This window comes from Triticum urartu, chromosome 2A, assembly GCF_056163025.1.
Source record: "Triticum urartu cultivar PI428250 chromosome 2A, HENAU_Tu73, whole genome shotgun sequence".
NCBI classification, from domain to species: Eukaryota; Viridiplantae; Streptophyta; class Magnoliopsida; order Poales; family Poaceae; genus Triticum; species Triticum urartu.
Genome location: NC_141874.1, coordinates 8,242,225 through 8,254,525, shown reverse-complemented (window position 1 = coordinate 8,254,525; position 12,301 = coordinate 8,242,225).

Sequence of the window (12,301 nt, the reverse complement as noted above, 5' to 3'; positions counted from 1 at the left end):
CCCTTTTACAGGGTCCAAGGTTCCGCTAGCCTCGAAGAACCAAGTCCGGCAACGGTCTGGCCAGTTAATTGTCTCTGGTTCGATCCCTTTATCAACCAGATCATTCTCAGTCTTGGCCCACTTAGGTCGGGCTACGAGGTAGCCACCTGACCCCGTGCGATGGTGATGCTTCTTCTTCGCAGCATTTTGCTTGTTTGTTGCCGACATCTTCTTACTCTTTTCCGATGTCTTGTGGGCCACAAATGCGGGCCAGTGATCTCTGATCTTCTCATATCTGCCCTTGAATTCTGGTGTCTCTTTATTTTTGACAAACTTATTCAGCTCTTTCTTCCACCTCCTGAATAGTTCTGCCATCCTCTTAAGAGCAAAATACTTGATTAATTTCTCTTTAACTGGCTTCTCCGGATCATCCTCTTGCGATAGGGTGAAATTTGACTTCAGCTCAGTCCAAAGATCATTTTTCTGCATATCATTGACATAAGACACCACAGGGTCTTCTGTAGCCGGCTTTAACCATTGTTGGATGCTGATTGGAATCTTGTCCCTAACCAAAACCCCGCACTGAGCAACAAATGCGCTCATTGTCCAGAGGGGTTCAATCGGTTGGCCGTCGAGCGCGATTGCTATGATCTCAAACTTTTCATCCGAGCTCAACTTTTTCTTCGGGCGTCGTCTCTTTACCGAAGTTGTGCTCGATCCGAAGGGCTAGAAAAAAGAACAAAGACTTAATTAATATGTGTACATACCAAAACAATGAATGCATCAATTAGCTAGTCAACAGAAGCTTAACTAATATATATAACTGGCCGGACTCGGTTCGGTCACCCGAGACGTCATCACGGTCTCCTTCTTGCACTGGCATTGGGTCACCGGAGCCGTCCTCACGCTCTCCTTCTTGCACCGGCATTAGGTCACCGGAGCCATCATAATCATAACCAGCTGCTTCCAGACCATCGGTGTCGTTGAGAAACAACGAGCAGACGGCATCACTTCCTCGTGCGATTATGTCCCCCAACAACTCTTCTTGTACTTCGTCTCGGGCGGTGTCCATAGTTTCTACAAATATTTACAACATGGCAATTATTATTCAAACATGACAGATGGATATATTAGTGGCAAACGTAGAACTAATATTAATTAGGGGCCTCGACGCTGCTTCTCTAGGGTTTGGGGTGGCCTCGACAATGCTTCAAGGATAAAAAAAGAAGAGGAAGAAGAAAAAAAAAGAGGAGAAGAAAGAATAGAGGAGTAAGAACTCCTCTATTCTTTCTTCTCCTCTTTTTTTCTTCTTCTTCCTCTTTTTTTTTATTCCGAACGAGGGTCGTCGAGGGTCACCGAGCGGTAGAGGAAACCCTAAATAGCAAGTATCGTGGGTGTGAGATACATGTGGCCGTCGGTGTCGGACACTACATCCACGTCCCACAAGTGACGTGGGCGTCGAAGCCCGCGCCACTTGTGGGACGTGGATGTAGTGTCCGACACCGACGGTACATGTATCTCACACCGACGATACTTTCTATTTAGGGTTTATCCTCTACCTCTCGGCGACCCTCGACGACCCTCGTTCCCGATAAAATAAAGAGGAAGAAGAAGAAAAAAAGAGAAGAAGAGGAAGAAGAAGAAAAAAAAAAGAGAAGAAGAAAGAATGGAGGAGAAGAACTCCTCTATTCTTTCTTCTCCTCTCTTTTTTTCTTCTTCCTCTTCTTTTTTTATCCTCTTCTTCCTCTCATGTTCGACGACCCTCGACCCCCTCTCGACCCCCTCATGTCGAAGTTATCAAGTAGGGGGTATATCGACAACGACATACCCGATACATACATACATACATATCACATGCATCCATACATATATGAACAAAATTAATATCTACTAATTAACAACCTAAATAAAAAACTAATACATATAGGAAGAAGAAAAAAAGAGGAGAAGAAAGAATAGAGGAGATCCTTTTCTATAGGAAGAAGAAGAAAAAAAAGAGAAGAGGAAGAAGAAGAAAAAAAAGAGAAGAAGAAAGAATGGAGGAGAAGAACTCCTCTATTCTTTCTTCTCCTCTTTTTTTTTCTTCTTCCTCTTCTTTTTTTATCCTTTTCTTCCTCTCATGTTCGACGACCCCCTCTCGACCCCCTCTCGACCGTCGACCCCCTCTCGACCCCCTCTCGACCGTCAACCCCCTCTCGACCCTCATATATAAAACATTTTCTTCCTTCTATTCCTTCTTCCTAAATATATAAAACTTTTTTTTAAATGAAACTAACCTAAAATGTACTAAATCAGATAACATATATAGATAAAAATTTTCTAATTAAAAATCTAACTTTTGCATATATGTATTTTTAAAACATCATTACAATTGAAAAAATACATACATACATACAAAAACATGTAAAAATACATACATACATATATGAACATACATCAAAAAATACGTATATCTAAAAAATACATACATACACATATATATATATGAAAATCTAAAAACATGTAAAAAATAGCATGTATAATAAAAAAATGCACGGCGGCGGTGGGGGCGGCAGACGTGCGGTGCTCACAGAGGCGGCGACGTTCGGGGCAGGGGACGGCGGCACGGCGACGGCGACGGGGCAGGGGCGGCGCGCGTCGGGGCAGGTTACGGCGGCGCGGGCGACGGCGTCGGGCGAGGGCGCGGGCGACGGCGTCGGGCGAGGGCGCGGGCGACGGCGACTCGGGGCGCGGGCGATGGCGACGGCTGGGGCGGCGGGCGGTGTTGGGGCAGCCTGGCGGCGTCGATGTGCTCGGCGTCGTCAGGGGGCAACTGCGAGGGTAATGTGAAATTTTGCTAAGTGCTGGCTTATATAGCAAAGGCATTGGTCACGGTTCGTGGCACAAACCGACACCAATGACCCCTTGTGCGGTTGCTGCGTCGAAAGTTTAGTCCCACCTCGCTAGTTGAGAGGGGTGCGCAGTGGTTTATAAGCCCCACTGCTGCACCCCTGTCGAGCTTCTCTCCATTGCAGGCTTACGGGCCTAATTGTCACTGCTATGCCTGTGGGCCTACTGGGCCTCCTGCGGGCCTGAATCCTGGCCCTTTGATGGGTTTCTAGTCGTATTCAGGCCGTGGGGGCCCAGTAGATGGCATATTTTTTGTTTTTTTGTTGCTTTATTTATTTTATTTTCTTTTGTTTTTTGCTTTATTTTTTAATTCTTTATGCTTTTAGTTTTAGAAAAATTATAAACTTTTTGTTAATGCCATTAGTTTTAAAATTTGAAAACACTTTTTTTGTTTTTTTGTTTTCTTTGTTGCTTTATTTATTTTATTTTGTTTCTACTTACAACAAAATACTTATTGTTGCTATTTTTTTCTAGTTTTTTTGTTTTCTTTTCTACATTATTTATTTTCTTTTGTTTTTTGCTTTATTTTTTTATTCTTTTTGCTTTTAGTGTTAGAAAATTATAAACTTTCTGTTAGTGCCATTTTATTTTGTGATTAACTTTACAATAAAAATAGTTTTTTTTCCTATTTTTTGATTTCTTTTTTGCATTAATTTTTTTTGCTTTAATTTTTAATTCTGTTTGCTTTTAGGTTAGCAAAATTATAAACTTTCTGTTAGTGCCATTAGTTTTAGAAAAATAATAAACTTTCTGTTAGTGCCATTAGTTTTCAAATTTGAATAGTTAAAATTTGAATTCTTTGAAAATTGTTTGAATCACAAGTTTGTGATTAACTTACTAAAAAAATGAGAATAGATGCGCTTATAGAGAAAATTCAACCTAAATTCCTAGTAAATTTCTATGAATTTCAGAGAAACTCACTATGAATTTAGGTTAAACTTTTCTCTATTAGGGCATCTATTTTCACTTTGAGAGGAGCTCAACAAGGCAGAGAGGGAAGGGCTTATAAACCGGTGTGAGCCCCCTTCGGTTGCCGAGGTGGGACTAAACTCTGCCCGCAACGAGGACCAACCCTTTAGTCCCGGTTTGTGGCACAAACCGGGACTAATGGTCATGGGCCAGGGGCGAGGAGCAAAATTATAAACTTTCTATTAGTGCCATTAGTTTTAGAAAGTTGAGAGTTGGCATGGGCCAGGGACTAATGGTCATGGTATTACGAGGGCCGAACCATAAGACATGAAAGCATTTCAAATGAACTCTGAAAAAGTTGAAAGTTGGCATGGTATCATAATTTCACCCACATAGCATGTGCATGTACAAAATGGACAATGGTAGCATGTTCGTGTGTTACAAAGTTGGCATGGTATCATCATAATAGTTGCAGGAGAAAGTCTTCACTTTTTCTTCGCTTGTGTCATTTGCTTATTGCGCCGTAACCATGGATAATCTTCATTGTTTATCAGGATGCTTGGGTCAGCCTTGACATTGAAGGGAGGAATTTCATGAAACTTTTCATAATCTTCAGACATGTCTGTCTTGCCGTCCACTCCCAGGATGTCCCTTTTCCTGAAAGAACTATGTGGCGCTTTGGCTCATCGTATGATGTATTCGCTTCCTTATCTTTTCTTTTTCTCGTTTTGGTAGACATGTCCTTCACATAGATAACTTGTGCCACATCATTGGCTAGGACGAACGGTTCGTCAGTGTACCCAAGATTTTTCAGATCCACTGTTGTCATTCCGTACTGTGGGTCTACCTGTACCCCGCCGCTTGACAGATTGACCCATTTTGCACTTAAACAAAGGGACCTTAAAATCAGGTCCGTAGTCAAGTTCCCATATGTCCACTATGTAACCATAATATGTGTCCTTTCCGCTCTCGGTTGCTGCATCAAAGCGGACACCGTTGTTTTGGTTGGTGCTCTTTTGATATTGGGCGATCGTGTAAAATGTATTCCCATTTATCTCGTATCCTTTGTAAGTCAATACAGTCAAAGATGGTCCCCTGGACAACAAGTACAACTCATCACAAACAGTGTTGTCACCTCTGAGACGTGTTTCCAACCAACTGCTGAAAGTCCTGATGTGTTCACATGTAATCCAATCGTCGCACTGCTCCGGGTGTTTGGAGCGCAGACTGTTCTTGTGTTCATCGACATACGGGGTCACCAAGGTAGAGTTCTGTAGAACTGTGTAGTGTGCTTGAGACCAAGAATAGCCGTCCCTGCATATTATTGAGTCTCTTCCAAGAGTGCCTTTTCCAGTCAGTCTCCCCTCATACCGCGATTTAGGAAGACCTATCTTCTTAAGGCCAGGAATGAAGTCAACACAAAACCCGATAACATCCTCTGTTTGATGGCCATGGAGATGCTTCCTTCTGGCCTAGCGCGGTTACAGGCATATTTCTTTAGGACTCCCATGAACCTCTCAAAGGGGAACATATTGTGTAGAAATACGGGCCCCAGGATGACAATCTCGTCGACTAGATGAACTAGGACATGCGTCATGATATTGAAGAAGGATGGTGGGAACACCATCTCGAAACTGACAAGACATTGCGCCACATCACTCCTTAGCCTTGGTACGATTTCTGGATCGATCACCTTTTTAGAGATTACATTGAGGAATGCACATAGCTTCACAATGGCTAATCGGACGTTTTCCGGTAGAAGCCCCCTCAATGCAACCAGAAGCAGTTGCGTCATAATCACGTGGCAGTCATGAGACTTTAGGTTCTGAAACTTTTTCTCTGGCATATTTATTATTCCCTTTATATTCGACGAGAAGCCAGTCGTGACCTTCATACTGAGCAGGCATTCAAAGAAGATTTCTTTCTCTTCTTTCGTAAGAGCATAGCTGGCAGGACCTTTATACTGCTTCGGAGGCATGCCGTCTTTTTCGTGCAAACGTTGCAGGTCCTCCCGTGCCTCAGGTGTATCTTTTGTCTTCTCATACACGCCCAAGAAGCCTAGCAGGTTCACGCAATGGTTCTTCGTCACGTGCATCACGTCGATTAAAGAGCAGACCTCTAGGTCTTTCCAGTAGGGTAGGTCCCAAAATATAGATTTCTTCTTCCACATGGGTGTGTGTCCTTCAGCGTCATTCGGAACAGCTAGTCCACCGGGACCCTATCCAAAGATTACGTAGTGTAAATCATTGACCATAGCAAGTACGTGATCACCGGTACGCATGGCGGGCTTCTGCCGGTGATCTGCCTCGCCTTTGAAATGGTTGCCTTTCTTTCGACATTGATGGTTGGTCGGAAGAAATCGACGATGGCCCAGGTACACATTCTTCCTGCATTTGTCCAGGTATATACTTTTAGTGTCATCTAAACAGTGCATGCATGCGTGGTATCCTTTGTTTGTCTGTCTTGAAAGGTTACTGAGAGCGGGCCAATTGTTGATGGTCACGAACAGCAACGCCTTAAGGTTAAATTCCTCCTGTCTGTGCTCATCCCACGTACGTACACCGTTTCCATTCCACAGCTGTAAAAGTTCTTCAACTAATGGCCTTAGGTACACATCAATTTCGTTGCCGGGTTGCTTAGGGCCTTGGATGAGAACTGACATCATAATGAACTTCCGCTTCATGCACATCCAAGGAGGAAGGTTATACATACATAGAGTCATGGGCCAGGTGCTGTGATTGCTGCTCTACTCCCCGAAAGGATTAATGCCATCCACGCTTAAAGCAAACCATACATTCCTTGGGTCCTTTGCAAACTCATCGCAGTACTTTCTCTCGATTTTTCTCCACTGCGACCCGTCAACGGGTGCTCTCAACTTCCCATCTTTCTTTCGGTTCTCACTGTGCCATCGCATCAACTTGGCATGCTCTTCGTTTCTGAACAGACGTTTCAACCGTGGTATTATAGGAGCATACCACATCACCTTCGCAGGAACCCTCTTCCTGTGGGCTCGCCGTCAACATCACCAGGGTCATCTCGTCTGATCTTATACCGCAATGCACCGCATACCGGGCATGCGTTCAGATCCTTGTATGCACCGCGGTAGAGGATGCAGTCATTAGGGCATGCATGTATCTTCTCCACCTCCAATCCTAGAGGGCATACGACCTTCTTTGCTGCGTATGTACTGTCGGGCAATTCGTTATCCTTTGGAAGCTTCTTCTTCAATATTTTCAGTAGCTTCTCAAATCCTTTGTCAGCCACAGCATTCTCTGCCTTCCACTGCAGCAATTCTAGTACGGTACCGAGCTTTGTGTTGCCATCTTCGCAATTGGGGTATAACCCTTTTTTGTGATCCTCTAACATGCGATCGAACTTCAGCTTCTCCTTTTGACTTTCGCATTGCGTCCTTGCATCGACAATGACCCGGCGAGATCATCATCATCGTGCACATCATCTGGTTCCTCTTGATCTTCAGCAGCTTCACCCGTTGCAGCATCATTGGTCACATCGTCTGGTTCCTCTTAATCTTCACCAGCTCCCCCCGTTACAGCATCACCGTATTCAGGGGGCACATAGTTGTCATCGTACTGTTCTTCTTCGCCGTCTTCCATCATAACTCCTATTTCTCCGTGCCTCGTCCAAACATTATAGTGTGGCATGAAACCCTTGTAAAGCAGGTGGGAGTGAAGGATTTTCCGGTTAGAGTAAGACCTCGTATTCGCACATTCAGTGCATGGACAACACATAAAACCATTCTGCTTGTTTGCCTCAGCCGCATCGAGAAACTCATGCACGCCCTTAATGTACTCGCGGGTGTGTCTGTCACCGTACATCCATTGCCGATTCATCTGCGTGCATTATATATAATTAAGTGTCCAAATTAATAGAATTTCATCATCACATTAAAACCAAAGTGCATACATAGTTCTCATCTAGCAACATATAGCTCTCCAGAGCATCTAATTAATTAAACCATACATTGAAACTATGTAAAACATTTCAAGGCGAAAACAAATGCGATCATAATCGCAACCAAGGTAACAATTGATCCAACGGCATAATGATACCAAGCCTCGGTATGAATGGCATATTTTCTAATCTTTCTAATCTTCAAGCGCATTGCATCCATCTTGATCTTGTGATCATCGACTACATCCGCAACATGCAACTCCAATATCATCTTCTCCTCCTCAATTTTTTTTATTTTTTCCTTCAACAAATTGTTTTCTTCTTCAACTAAATTTAACCTCTCGACAATAGGGTCGGTTGGCATTTCCTATTCACATACATCCTACATAAATAAAATCTATGTCACGTTGGTCGGCATAATTTTCATAAACAATAAATGAACCAATAGTTATAAAGATAATATATATACCACATCCGAATCATAGACAGGACGAGGGCTGACGGGGGCGGATACCAAAACCATCGCACTATATAAGATGCAATAATAAAAGTAAGAAAATAATACAAGTATCTATGTAAACATACAAGTAAGAATATTTTTCCTTTCAGAAAGAAGATAAGAACAAGAGGCTCACCATGGTGGTGCATGCCGGCGATGAGCTCGGCGCGGGTGATCGACGGCGGTGAATACGGGGACGGGGCGTGACGGACCGCTAAACCTAGACAAATATTATGGAAAATGGAGCTTGGAGGTCGAGCTTGGAGAGGAGAAAGCTTAAGTAGTGTGGCTTGGGCATTCCATCGAACACTTGTGTGCATAGGAGGTGAGCTAGAGCACCACCAAGCCCTCTCCCCCTCGGCCAGAGAAAAACAGAGCACTGGGGTGCTCTGCTCGCGAGCGAGGGGTATATATAGGCACCTCATTGGTCCCGGTTGGTGACATGAACCGGGACTAAAGGGGAGCCTTTGGTCCCGGTTCAATCCACCAACCGGGACCAATGGTGGTGGGCCAGGAGCGAGGCCCATTGGTCCCGGTTCATCCCACCAACCGGGACCAAAAGGTCCAGATGAACCGGGACCAATGGCCCATGTGGCCCGGCCGGCCCCCTGGGCTCACGAACCAGGACCAATGCCCACATTGGTCCCGGTTCTGGACTGAACCGGGACTAATGGGCTGACCCGGCCTGGACCAAAGCCCTGTTTTCTACTAGTGCTAGCACTTATCTTTTGTTTTAACTTCCAGGTTTTGTTCGGATCACACTATATAATAAGCATGAAAGAAGGATGTCGATGTGAACTCCGACTTTGCATATCTGTGTCTCCACACCAGCACACCTGAAATATTGCAACTTGATGATGGTCGCAATTACTAGCATCTATCTTCTCAATGCATTTTTTCCTATTACTCATGACCAAGAATAATGAGAAAATAAAAGCATGAAACTCACCTTGATGGTTACACATCAATGCCAAGAGTTTTCAGCTGTAGTACAACATTTGCGATGTTACATCCTTCAATCTCAGGAATATTAGATTCCGCTGGTTTAGCAAACTCGTAACTAAAAGTACTTCGCTGGCCCCTCCTGTCCAGCACGGCCATTGACGGTACAATAAACTGGCAAGATAAAGGACACAAGAATTATATTTCTTGAGAAAAAAAGGTATAAACTTTCTTTGTACAAAATGGTAAAGGAAAGAAAACACAAAATCGAAGAAACGCTCCAACAAGCTGAACTCGATATTTCTGTATGAAGAGCAGTCTCGAGACAGATGGGTATACCTCTTTCGATTCAAACTTGTTGCTCCCATCCCCTTTCGGCACCTCCTTCTCCCTCAGGGTATCTGAACCATTAAGGGTCGCATCATCAACACAGGCACCAATAGAGAGGATGAAAAGGAAAATCATAGGCTTGGAAGAAAGCTTACTCTTTTTTTATCGAACGATTAACAGCCTCCTACGAGTTGGCGAGCAGGGACCTAAAGTGTCCCGAGCAGCAGCACAACACGCGAAGGTCTTCGTGGTCATCCTAATCAATATGGAAATCTAGACGGGGGCAGAGTGCAGAGCATCCGGATCGAGGGGAGAACAAGAGTTGGAATTGGACCTTGATAGCGTCCCGAGCAGGGGGGAGGGAAGTTCGTGGCACGGCGGGTGCATCAGTACGAGGGAAGGGCCCGGCGTTGCCGGCGAGCATGCCTAGTTCGAGCGCCCCGGCATCGCCAGGAGGAGGCAGGCCCCGGCGTCACCGAATAGGAAGAAGGGGTGGGGCAAAGGAGGGGCCTGCCCGGCCACGGCGAGTGCGTCAGCACGAGGGAGGGCCCCGGCGTCGCCGGTGAGCATGCCGAGCTCGAGCACCCAGGCGTCGCCAGGAGGAGGCAGGTCCCGGCATCACCGGATAGGAAGAAGGGGCGGGGCAGAGGAGGGGCCTGCGCGGCTGCCGGCGGTGCTGGCGAAGGGGAGGGGCGGGGCAGAGCAGGGGGATGCGCGTCCGCCGGCGTTGCTGATGAAGGGGGGCTACCACCAGATAGCTCCGGCCATGGATGGAGATCGCGTTGTGGATGAGGGAGCCAGGGAAGAATGGGGAAGAGAGAAGTGTGAGGGGCGGTGGAAGGTTGACTGATTCTTTTTTTCACTATACTACGTATGATGGTGAGTGAGTGTGGCATTGTCCAAACAAAAAATATCTTCTAATAAAAATCCATTATACTCTGTATGTTTGTAAATACAAGTTTTTTTAGAGATTCTAATATGGACTACATCACTCTAAAATACGGTCTATATTCATCCGTATGCAGTCCATACTCAAGTTTCTAATGACTTATATATAGAAACAGAGGGAATATTTCATAGGGATTCATAGGGCAGGTCCGGTTCACCTACGTGGGTGAAATTATTGTTTTCATCACGGCTTGTTAAAGTCATGATCATTTGACGATTAAAAAATATAATTTTCTACAAAAAATGATAAACTTTATTGAGTATATTTAAGTTTTGCAACCATGCAGGTCATCTTGTGGTTTGTGGATGGTAAATTTTATGGAGTACTTCACAGTAGATATTTTGTCTGACGCTCCTACACGGGTATTTTTCACTGTGTATCATTATACTTATTCTATGTTGTATCACTATTTAACTCTCATTACTACTTTAATAGGAACATATAACAGCTTTTAAAACAAAACTAGCTATGATTTTAGTGGACTCGGAATTGAATGATGATAATGTAAGAAATCGAGACATGGAAGGTGACGAAGACAACACAGATCCCACGGAATGTATGATACTAGGTAAACCCCCTGAGAATTTCAAAAAAGTCAAATACATCATCAGAAGTTGAGCTCATCTCATAGTCATTTATCCTTTCACCGTTTGTCAATCAAACAAATGATGACTTAATAGATGAACTATGCTTGTTCATCAGTATGGTTGATGATGTCGCTCTACTGGAGTAAGCCATATTTTTTAGATCATTTTGTATTCTAATAAATTACTCTGATGTCATTATAATTGACAGAATTTCGAATTTACATGAGCGAATGGGTCAAAAGCTCGGATCCTTACCAAATTAGCTTAAATTTGAGACAAATAAAAAACATACTAAACAATGATGAATACATGGATATTGATTGTTTCAATATGGTTGTGCGTATAGTAGCGCGCAACAAAGTCCAGCTTCTCAGAGACATTCCATCTCACTATATGGATCTAAACTTTTGTGTAAGTTACTATAATCACGTATCAATTTTTTTCCTCATTGCACTAATGTTTTCTTATTCTTATTTTAGGCGGTGTTTCACTATGCACGAAACTCAAGTCATCGTGAAAATATGGACATTGTTATATTGAAACGGTTGTTCCATAGGTGGCCTGAGAGCAATGACTATCATATCTCACAATGTGATATGGTAAGATTTTAGATTTTCATTTTATGACAGTGCTTTATTTGGTCTTAATTAATATTCCATATATTATTTATAAACTATCGCATCGTTGTAGATTTTGTTGCCTTGGTGTAAGTTTGGACTATTTTTATTGTTTGTTTTGGATCAAAATAAAAAACTTGTCTCAATTTTTGATCCGACACCAATACCTACTTTGGGGCGAATGTACTTAAAACCGTGGCCGGCAACCTAAACATTGCCCTTGAAGTTGCAAACCCTGCATTCAAGGACGATATCTCTAAATGGGAATGCATAGTTCCTATTGCTCCAACAAACTCACACTGGTACGAATCTTTTTAATGCATTACAATATTTATTGATTCATTCAAAGGACATTATATCTTTATTGCATACATGTAGTGCCCTGTCGGGTTATTTGGTTTTCAATTTCATGCACTCATTGTGCGATGGAAAACTATATTTTCCCATACCCAAGGTGAGTATTTACACCATGCTTATTTGTATACACATTGTACATGCAACTTGTTATAACAATGTTGTATAATGCATATGTAGGATGGTTTTCAACTGAGGAAGCAATTTTTGGTGCATATTCTAAAGTATGAAGAGAATGAAGCTCAAAACAGTATCCCATCCATTGAACGAATCATCATAGATCGCATCTACAGATGGACCTTCACTGCTTCAAAAGATGGACCTTCAAGACATG